The sequence below is a fragment of the Saimiri boliviensis genome, chromosome 10 (genome assembly GCF_048565385.1).
Source record: "Saimiri boliviensis isolate mSaiBol1 chromosome 10, mSaiBol1.pri, whole genome shotgun sequence".
In the NCBI taxonomy this organism is placed as follows: domain Eukaryota; kingdom Metazoa; phylum Chordata; class Mammalia; order Primates; family Cebidae; genus Saimiri; species Saimiri boliviensis.
The window spans coordinates 53,995,184-54,006,740 of NC_133458.1; the positions used below are offsets into that span (position 1 = coordinate 53,995,184).

Below are 11,557 nucleotides of genomic sequence, written 5' to 3' on the forward strand. Positions count from 1 at the left end.
CCTCAGCCTCCTGAGTAGCTGGGACTACAGGCGTGAGCCACCATGCTCAGCTAATTTTTGTATTTTTAGTAGAGACGGGGTTTCACTATGTTGACCAGGATGGTCTCGATCTCTTGACCTCGTGATCCACCCGCCTCGGCCTCCCAAAGTGCTGGGATTATAGGTGTGAGCCGCTGTGCCCAGCCTTGAACTTTTTTTTTTTTAAGACAGAATCTTGCTTTGTCTCCCAGGCTGAGTCCAGTGGCACGATCTCAGCTCACTGAAACCTCTGCTCCCTGGTTCAAGCAATTTTCCTTTCTCAGCCTCCTGAGTAGCTGGGATTACAGGCATGCACCACTATGCCCAACTAATTTTTGTATTTTTAGGAGAGACAGGGTTTCACCACGTTGGTCAGGTCCACCTCAAACTCCTGACCTTGCTATCTGCCCACCTTGGCCTCCCAAAGTGCTGGGATTACAGGTGTGAGCCACCACGCCTGGCCCACAATTTTCAAACTTCAATGAGCACTCAAATCACCTAAAGATCTTTATGAAAGGTAGAATCCAATTCAACAGGGTGAGGTGGTGCTGAAGAGTCTACATTTTATCAAGTTTCCAGGTCATGCCAAGGCTGCTGGTCCACAGATGACATTTTGAATGCAATATTCTGCTACTGAATGTGAGGATCTTTCCACCTTTGTATTGTTGCCTTACTGTCCACCACAGAGAGGGCCAGGTGAGGATATGCATGGAAGGGCTAGCTTTGAAGATATACCAGAGCTAAAGGGCTCTATCTGGAGAGAAATGTAAAATGGAGGTGAATACTGATTTTAGAAATTTGAACCATGCCATGGGTCCCAAGTTCTAGTAGCAAACCACAGAGAACCAGTAAACTAAAGGGAGGAGATGAAGGTGCTTACACTATAGTAGAGATGCAAGCACAAGGCAAGAAAAGAGATGAAGTAATGCAGTGAGTAAGAATCTGCAAGATGATGATTCTTGTGCACACTGCAGTTTAGGAAGCACTGGTCTAGCTATCTGGTGCTTTAAATTGGGGGTGTTTTCTTCCTTTCTCTTTGTGACTGGATTACTCAGTTTTAAGCCTGTGTTGATTTGCTCCAGAGACCTCACCAAGATGCAGTAAGGAAGAGGGTAAAGGAATATGAGTCCTCCAAAACATACCTACTGTGTGCACATACCTCCAAAACATGCCTATTTATCTAATAAATAGGCATCCTAAATCAAGGTGCTCTACTTTATGTATGTTTGCTAATTTTTCAGTGTTTTACTTAGTATAATTTCAGGAATAGTATTAAAGAATTTTTACAACTCCATAAGATGTTCAAGATGAATAATTCCTGAATCACCAATTCCAAGTGCCGTTATAATAAAGATGTCTTTGCAGTCATTTCATAGTCGTTTTTAATTCCATCCTAAAAATGAAACACATTGAAACCCTACATATTTTCTTCATCTAACAGTTTTATTTAGATATGTTTTAAAATAGAAGACATAGTCCTATTTCTACTTTGTTTTCTTTTTCCTTCTTCCTGGACATCTTGGTATATGTGACATAGTCCTATTTCTTACCAGTTACAAATAGAATTCCAAAGACTATCCCAACTCCCAATTGTTACCAATAGTTTTCTGTGGGAAATGTAACTCAGTGAAGGTTGTTTTTGTTCTGTTTTGTTTTGTTTTGTTTAACCTTAGGCACATGTTAGTTTTCAATTTTAAAAGCTAGCTTAATTTTTAAAAATGTATCTTCACTCTGATTTTGACTATAAAATTATTGTTCAGCCTTTAAGGGACCATCTTCCTGACAACTTATGCTAATTTTTGTCCTCTGTAGTTACATAGATGGCTACATGCTCAGGGCCATCATGTATTGTTGGTTTTTGTTTTTTGTTTGTTTGTTTTTTTTTTTTTTTTTTTTTTTTTGAGACGGAGTTTCACTCTTGTTACCCAGGCTGGAGTGCAATGGCACCATCTCGGCTCACCGCAACCTCCGCCTCCTGGGTTCAGGCAATTCTCCTGCCTCAGCCTCCTGAGTAGCTGAGATTACAGGCACGCGCCACCATGCCCAGCTAATTTTTTGTATTTTTAGTAGAGACGGAGTTTCAACATGTTGACCAGGATGGTCTCGATCTCTTGACCTTGTGATCCACCCGCCTCGGCCTCCCAAAGTGCTGGGATTACAGGCTTGAGCCACCGCGCCCGGCCTGTTTTTTGTTTTTTTTGAGACAGAGTCTCGCTCAGTTACCCAGGCTTGAGTGCAGTGACACAATCTGGGCTCACTGTAACCTCCGCCTCCTAGGTTCAAGTGATTCTCCTGCATCAGTGACCTGAGTAGCTGGGATTACAGGTGCATGCCACCATGCCCAGTTAATTTTTGTATTTTTTAGTAGAGACAGAGTTTCGCCATGTTGGTCAGGCTGGTCACGAAGTAATATATTGTTTTTATTTTTTTTTTTCTTATAAAGCTGACATTGAGTTTAGCAATGATTAACAGAATAACTCTTTAAATCTGCTTGGTTATTATTTATATAAGAGTGATAGCACTCATCCTGAAATTTGAGAAGAATACTGGCATAGATTTTTTTTAAGGAAATGTTCTATGAAATGATAGCCCTGTGACTTGGCAGGAAAGAAAGAACTGCCATTTAACAAGATGAGCTAGACAATAATTCAGATATTCTAAAGGAACTATATCTGATTTAATCAAAGGAACAGGGAATAATGGAGGTGAAAATAGAGTACTAAACATTTCTGAGAGCAGGAATGCTTTACCAAGTTCCTTTTAAAATTTTGTTGATGAACAAATACTATTAATTGTGTGGAATTACTGTATCTCAAATGGAACAATGGAATATACAAAATATGAAGAGATCATCTGAGAAATACATAATCATGAAAGTTATGTTGCCATTTATGATAACTCATAGGATAAATGAATACATGGATTTGAATATTATTTGTATTGATCAAGAAAGAAAGGATGTTATATTCTCTATCAATCAAAAAACACTCCATTTTAAGTGGCTTCTTTGACTCTTATTAAAACTGTATCATTTTCAAACAGAAACTTAATCTTGTGATTTCCAAATGTTCTTCCTCCTTCCTCCTTCTCCTTCCTACTTTTCACCCTTATTCCCTCCCCTTCCCCTTCTAAATGATTCCACCCTAAAATTACCAGATTAGACGAAGAAAAGCAAGCCTCTGCACAGGGGGTTGGAGCAAGGTGACCAAAATTTGGATGTCAGAACTCAAGCAAGAAGAAGGGGTTAACGTTGGGGGATGGTGTGGGGACCAGGGAATGATCACCTAGCATGAGATATCAGAGTCTAAGTTGGGTGAGCAGGACGGCTGTGTGGGCCATATGGGTGGATGGGTGGGCAAGGAGTGGTTGTCCAGTCTGGGGTATCAGATTTCAAGTGGCTTAGAGAGGGCATCTGCACAGGGATGTGAGTGGCAGTTAAGACAAGACTGAATTATTTAAGTGAATATATTAAGAATAATGTGAGCCATGTCTCTCACTGGCAGGCAAAAGAATCACACACACACAAAAAGCTAAAACTCTGTGGTGTTGAATTGGAATTGTTAAGTATTGAGGTAAACATAGTTTTTAATACCTAGATGATGATAAGGAGATAAAGGGGTAGATATCATAATATATATGCAAATGTGTATATGCACATACACACAAATATTCTCTAGTTCTGTCTGCTGAACATCTGGGAGCAGCAATGCCCCTATATCAATCAACACACCTGGCACAAAGAAAGATGAACCTGGAAGTCCTTGTAGTGCCAGAAAGCAAGAACATGCTCAAAGAACCATGAGGACAGGTCAAAGGACACAGGAGCCAGGGTGAATGAAACCCCTGTTGCAAAATTTATAACAGTGAGAAAATTATGACAGTGAAAGAGATCTGACCTAACCAACTCCATCTTGTTTCAAACCTCCAAGCTGTCCTCATTCATTCCTGGATGTAGGATGAACTAACTTTGGGAAGAACTTATCTAACTTTGAAACAAAGGTGATAACAGCCTTTTCCCAAAACAAACTCTCTTCTTGCTTAGGAACCAGACTGCCTTTGTAGGACTAACAAGTTAGATACAAGATCAGAAATTATGGTTTAAGAGTCATGTCCTAGAGACCCCAAGATCACTAACCTCCCCAGTTGCTTTTATAGATAACATTAGTATTATAAAACCCAATATTGGTGTTTGAGGTCTTTTTCAGACCTTGTACTCCATGGATCAGCTGGTCCCACCCAGATTAATAAACTGACTCATCTGGTTTTGTGGCCCCCACCCAGGAACTGACTCTGCACAAGAGGACTCCCTATGATTTCATCCAACTTGACCAAGCAGCACACCCCACTCCCCCGGGTAAGGGACCCCTACCTGCCAAATTATCCCTAAAAAAGTCAAGTCCCTGAATTTTCAGGGAGACTGATTGAATAATAATAAAACTCTGGTTTTCTGTTCAGCGGGCTCTGCGTGAGTTAAATTCTTTATTGCAATTCTTCTGTCTTGATAAATTGGCTCTATCTGGGCAGGGCATAATGAACCCACTGGGCAGTTACATGAGGGAGCTTCCAGCTGGCCCAATCTGGGACAATTTGAACATCAAAATACACAATGATAATGAAGTATAACCTATTAAAATAGAAAACGAGCCCATAGAAATATAGATACATATATATGTATATGCATATATCTGTGCATATATATGTATCAAAATACATGTAATATATGCATTAAAAATATATGTAAACATACATTGAAACTTTGAGGAACAGGATATCTAGTTTCCAAATACTATCCCACAAAATACTTATTAAGCCTGCTATATATCTTTTTTTTTTGAGACAGAGTCTCACTCTGTCTCTCAGGCTGGAGTGCAGTGGCATGATCTTGGCTCACTTCAACCTCTGCCTCCGGGGTACAAGCGATTCTCCTCCCTCAGCCTCCCGAGTAGCTGCGATGATAAGCGCATGCCACCACGCCTGGCTAATTTTTTGTATTTCTAGTAGAGATGGTGTTTCACCATGTTAGTCAGGATGGTCTCGATCTCCTGACCTCATGATCCACCCACCTCGACCTCCCAAAGTGCTGGGATGATAGGCATGAGCCACCGCACCCGGCCTGCTATATACCACTTTAATTAAGTGAACATCATCAGTAATAGGACAAATGGAAACCATAGGATACATGTTGTATCCTATGATTTCCACTTAATCTAATCATGAGGAAACAGCAGACAAAGCCAATTGAAGGACACTCTACAAAATAACTGAACTATAATCTCTGAAAGTGTCAAGGTCATGAAAGCCACTGAAAGACTAAGAACCATTCCAGAAAAAAGACTAAAGAGACATAGCAGCCAAATATTCCACATTATCCTGTCCTGGGTTTTTTTCCCACAAGGGAAGGGGTCTGAGGATTAGGTGGTAGTACTGAATCAAGGCTAATTCCCTGATTTTGATGTTTGTATTGTGGTTATATTGGAGGACTGGGAGGGAAATTCACAAAGAATTTTTTTAATAGTTTTTCATGTCAGATGGGTAATGTCCCAACATTGTACCAAGATTCGAGGGTGGCACATGTCACATATGAGCACATGAACACCCAATCATCACACTTACGAACTACAAAAGGATAGGAGAATGTTCCTCTTTATATAAAATACATCCTAAAGTATTTGGGAGTAATGGGACATCAGATCAACAATTACTCTAAAATAGTTCAGAAAAAAATGTTGGCTCTATCAAACTCCCAAGTTTTCTGTAAGTTTGTGATGGTTTCAAAATGAAAAAAAAATTTTTTTAAGACAGGGTCTCTTTTTGTCACCCAGGCTGGAGTGCAATGGCACAATCACAGCTAACTGCGACCTCCACCTCCTGGGCTCAAGCAGTTCTCCCACCTCAGCCCCCAGAGTAGCTGGGGCTACAGGTGTGTATCACCACACTCAGCTAATTTTTTAAATTTTTTTGTAGAGACAGGGTGTCACTATCTTGCCAGGCTAGTGTTGAATTCCTGGGCTCAACTGATCTTCCCACCACAGCCTCGCAAAGTGTTGGAATTACAGGCATGAGTCACTGTGCTTGGCCCCAAAAAATATTTTTTTAATCATAAATGTTATCAGAAGGACTGGTAATTCCAAAGCCTCATAAAGTTCCCCCCGGCCCGCCAACGTAAGGAACTATCATATCCAGTTGTGCTGTAGGCAAACTTTACTGACATGGGTAAGTTTGATTTAAAACACTGAATTAGAAGATGCAAAGGCATTAAATTAGATTGCATTTTCCCCACTGTATGGGAAACCCCTAATGAAATTAACTGCACTTATTGGCCTTGTGCTGTATGAATTTAATTCTGCAAAACTGGCTGAAGTAAGCCATAGTCAAATAACAGGAGAAGCTTAATGAAAAGTGTTATTTTTACCTTTTAAATGACTGTCCTTTTCTCTACAATAAGAAATTTCCATTAACTGGTTTCAGGAAAAAAAATTACTAAAATTAAACTTGCTTTTTTTTTTTTTTGCAAATAATCATATGACTTTAATTTCACAAGGAAATTGATGACAAAAAATAAATACTATCTATTACAGAAATATTTTCATTAAAATATACTCACTGACTTCCTGAAATCCTTTGTGAATTTCATGAGTAGCACTGAGCCATTTTAAAAGAAATGTATGACAGATATTTGTATGTGTGGCAGATTTTTAATGTCCAACTACCGGGTGTTCTGTGCATAGACTTTTTTCCCCTAAAATTTCTAAACCCAGTGGAAGCCACCAGAGACAATATCTGAAGCAATTCATTAAAATCTTGGCAGCCAGACGCCAGCTCCCGCTTTCCCTGAAAACTGCCTTGACTGAAGCTGAATGCTGTCCCAGCAATTCCCTCCACAGAAGACTGACTATCACCACCTCTGGAGGGGCAATTCCTGGAGGAACCAAGTCAGCCAATCGAGGGTCCTGAATAAGCAAAAACTAAGTATATAAATTACCATATTGAAAATGATGGGTTAGTGTGCTCTTTTGAATGCCCCCTAGGAAAATACATTTGATTAAAACTAAGTATTTTGTTGTAAGATATAATGCTCAAATTCAGGGGATTCTGGTGTCCCTTTGGAGAGTGTCAGTTGTGGGGGGAGGAGGGAAATGCCAGCTGTCCTATGGCTGTTAAATCCAAAGAACTTATTTTCTTTGTTAGGATTTTACTTTGAAAATATATTGTGGGTGATCATACATGAAGGATGTGTCTCCTTCCTTAGAACATTACATTTTCTGCATTTTTCACCTTTTTGTGGCGCTGCATGTTGCTTTTTTTCACTGCTGTTCCCTCCAGCCAGCTTCGATAATGAGGGCTGGGAAATTTTTCCTGATTCCAGTGCTCCACAGGAGCCTCTTGCCTCCTCCAGCCTCTGCCCAGTGGCTGTCTCTTTGGTGTCTTTGTTCTCAGCACAAAATAGTCCCTGCTAGCATTGATCAAAGTTCTGTGAATACACACTGACTCATTAGCTACTTAAAGATCTTCATTAAGCAGCTTCTTTTTAAAAATTTCAATCATGGTTTATTTTTTATTTATCTTACCATGAATCACAATATACAAAAGAAGCATGACTTAACATGAGGTATAAAAGAATTACCATATGATAGAAAACCGTTTTGAAAAAGATTTTACTGTGCCCGAAAAAAAAAAAAATTAAACCTCTGAACCTTTCTTTACATGAATGCTAATAATATAGATAGATGACTTTGGAGAAACTGAAACTAGCCCCTTTTGATCCAAGCAGTTCATCACCAAAATTCCCATGGCTCAGTACTCTTAAAACCCGTTATTTTCTGTGGAAACATTGAGATTCATAGGTAGTCTTTTTTTTTTTTTTTTTTTTTTGAGACAGAGTCTCACTCTGTCACCCAGGCTACAGTGCAGTGGCAGAATCTCAGCTCACTGCAACCTTCGCCCCCCAAGTTTCAAGTGATTCTCTTGCCTCAGCCTCCCTCCTGAGTAGCTGGGACTACACACATGCACCACCACGCCCAGATAGTTTTGAATTTTTAGTAGAGACAGGGTTTCACCAACTTGGCCAAGCTGGTCTTGAACTCCTGTCCTCGTGATTCACCTGCCTCAGCCTCCCAAAGTGCTGGGAGCCACAACGTCTCAATCGTAGGTTTTTAAGGATTTTATGAAGGATTCCATTAGTTTCCTCTTATGTTTAATTTTTTGAACTATGTTTAATTTAAACCCTCTTCATTCTCAAAAATCTACATCTATTCCAGATTTTAAAAGAGATTACCTCCTTAACCACAGAATTTTTCTTTAAAAAGTCAATATCCATCTCTGGGTCTGCTAGAAGAGAGACTATGAGACAAATTAGAGCCCCATGGGAAAGTGATACCTCTATCCCCTGAGTGGAAGCAGCATGCCATCAGAATGCTTAGTATTAATGACAACCTGAACCCTGTAATGTGTCACCCTTCTCTTCAGGGCCTCCAGTTTTCCAAATGTCCATCTAATCTGTGTCCACCTCTGGGAGCAGACAGTACAGTTTCCTGTCCGGGTGTTCTTTGATAGTATCAAAACTTTGTCACTTAAGAGAAAAGGCTGATGTTTATAGCCAGTTGGCCAAATGCTATGCTCAGTCTCTAGAGGGTAAAGAATTTCAGGCATTTAAAAAAAAAAAAAAGAAAGAAAGAAAGAAAAGAAAAGAAAAAAGGCCAGCAAGAGTCATGTATTTAGTACTTGACTCAGAGTTAAGAGGCCTGGAATCTTGAGGCAGCTCTGGCATCAACTGGCTCTGTGACTTTAGGCAAGTTGCTTACCTTTCTGGACTTGGTTTTCTCGTTTGTAAAATAAAATAAATTGAACTATGATTCCCTAAGTCCCCTTTTGCTTATCAACAGTGCTGATTCTTAACTATAGTAGCAATAAGACCATCAAAAAAATTCATTTCCTAATCCCTGTCACCAAGTTCACATGCGGAGAGAGAGAGAGGCTTAGGAGAAAACTGCGACCTAGTAACCAAGGAAACATGAAAAATTTAACAGTAAAAGACATCCTGTGTAGCAAATTCTACAAACCAGGAAAATATAATTAAGGATTAAGAAATAGTAGGGAGTTTTCAGAAACCCTCTTCTACTCCCCAACTCACCCTCGAAAATCAAATTATAAGTTTCCCCACAGATCATTGGAAAAATGCTTGATAGTTCTCTGGGGTAAACTCTTCTATTCAATCTAAAATTCAGGTAGTGTTAACTTTTACTTCAAATGCCTTAGTCAAGATTTCTTTTACTGTTAGAAAAATCCTAACTCCTTACATACAGATTATACACAATCTAGATAAGCCAAGCCTTCCGCCTTCTATCTGCCATTCAGAAATCTCTTTCATGTACTGTATGTAGCTAAAGAGTAATCTCATAAATCAATATTGGAATGAATAAAGACGCAGATGTCTCAGGTTGTTCCATCCACTCAATTTCCTCTTTCTCCTTCATATGTTTACATATTAATTTTAAGTCACAGGTGAAAATTAAAGCCTGCTCTCTCCCAGTCTCCCTTTGATATTGCAAAGAAACGTTACAAAGCTTCCTAAGGGAAGGTTTCTTGCAGGAAATAGTGACTCCAAGTATCATTAGTCCCCAAATCCGCCTGCTAGCCTGAGTGAGGAGGACTGAAATGTTCTGTGGGTCACAAAGTCATAAACCTCAGGAAGTTGGCTATACTGTCAGGCAATCTCCCCACCAAGGACTAGGGGATGTGGGTTCCTATCAGAAGCCACGTCACCAGCAGCTGAAATTTAAACATACATCATAGTCACATCCTGTTTAAGTGAAAGCCAACTTCTGTTTCCTGGAATTCTTTTTGTCTGAGGAGAGGGAGTGATTGGGGTGTAGTTAAGGGTAGCTAAGATGCAACTTACCTCTTGGAATGGGGAGCATGCAGGTTACTGGGGGATGTGGAGGACTGCCCTGGAGCATCCTGTCTCTCAGCCATCGGTAGCACATTTCTCACCTTCCCTTGTTCACCTCTCCCAAGTTCACAAATGAGCATTCTGGGCATAGGGAGGTCAGGAGGAAAAGCGGAGAAAGTAGTGGGAAGAGTAGGTGAGATGACAGATGGTAACAACCGGGATCAAATCCTTTTTAGGCCTCCTGTCCCTGTTTCTCCATCTTGGAGAGAAGCTCAAGCTCCAAAATGGAGGGCTACAAGAGCAATAGAGAGCAGCTTTGTTTTCATGGCTAGCACAAAGTATGAACCACAAGTTAGAATATCTCCTATCTGAGCACTTTATCTGGAATGAGCTCTGAATGCCAGAGCAGGAGTTCCTCCTCCAAAATACAAGTCCTGAGCTAGATCAGAAGAGGAGCACCCTCTAATGAGTTGGAGGGATAAGCTTTGCGCTCTTTGTGATCAGTGACTCCCCATACTGCCCCGTAGTCTGGGCTGCCCGTCCCTAACCTTGCTATCACCCTGCGGAATGGCAATTCTAAGAGGCACATGTGCAGAGGGCTTGTTAAAACACAGATTGCTGGGCTCCACCCCACAGCTTCTGATTTGCATCTCTAACAAGTTCCCGGGTGAAGCTGATGTTGCTGGTCTGAGGAACCACACTTGAGAACCACTATCCCAGCACATAATAGGCATTTAACAAACATCTGTTGTTCATTTTCATAATGGGAGGTCAGGGATGAGTGTTGTGGAACAGAAGAAAATAGGAATCATCTCATTCTGGATCTCTAATTTTTAAGTATTTGTTGTATGTTTCCTGTTTCCCACACTGTTCATGCAATTTTAGCAATTTTCAGGAAACAGCTGTTGCTCTCCACCTTGAAAGACAATGAAAGGTTAATAACAAATAAAATGATATTTTGGAAGAAACGAATGTACCTTATATATCTGGGACAACCTTGCCTCTTACATAAGGGACAGTAGATACTGTAGGGGTTATGTAAATTGACTTGATTTTCTTTTAAATCTTTAGGAAGACTTATCATTTAAAGAGGTCTAAGTGACTTGCCAAGCATTATACAAAAACTTTTTTTTTTTTGTCAAAAACAAACATTTCTGACCTGAAATTTTTTTTTCTGACTCAAGTAATCACTTTTGGATCATGAATCAGAAAAATATTGAGGCAATGTGGAGTTCAGGATTGCTGCTTACTTCATGTCACTTCTTCAGCTCATCTCCTTTAGCTTCGAGTCTAAACATAAATTAGTTAAAAGGAAATGGATTACTTAAAACCTACATTTTTGGCTCATTTTCCGTTCTCCAGATTCTCTCCTCCTTCCTCTTAGATATGCACACTTTGGGAAAACCTCACAAAGCATGAAGAGCCAGCTTTTTTTTTTTTTTTTTTTTTTGAGACAGTCTTGCTCTGTCACCCAGGCTGGAGTGCAGTGGTGGGATCTCAGCTCACTGCAACCTCTGCCTCTCAGGTTCAAATGATTCTTGTGCCTCAGCCTCCCCAGTAGCTGGGATTATGGGCACACCCCACCACGTCTGGCTAATTTTTGTATTTTTAATAGAGACGGGGTTTTGCCATGTTGGCCAGGCTGATCTC

At 40.2% G+C, this 11,557-nt stretch overlaps 1 non-coding gene across 1 annotated transcript; it reads right to left on the reverse strand.

Annotated features, from left to right (window-relative positions):
* Positions 1–5,540: 5,540 nt before the first annotated feature.
* Positions 5,541–5,646, reverse strand: LOC120365507 (small nucleolar RNA U13). The gene has a single exon (XR_005580430.1). It is a non-coding gene; the product is annotated as a small nucleolar RNA U13 (small nucleolar RNA).
* Positions 5,647–11,557: the final 5,911 nt, after the last annotated feature.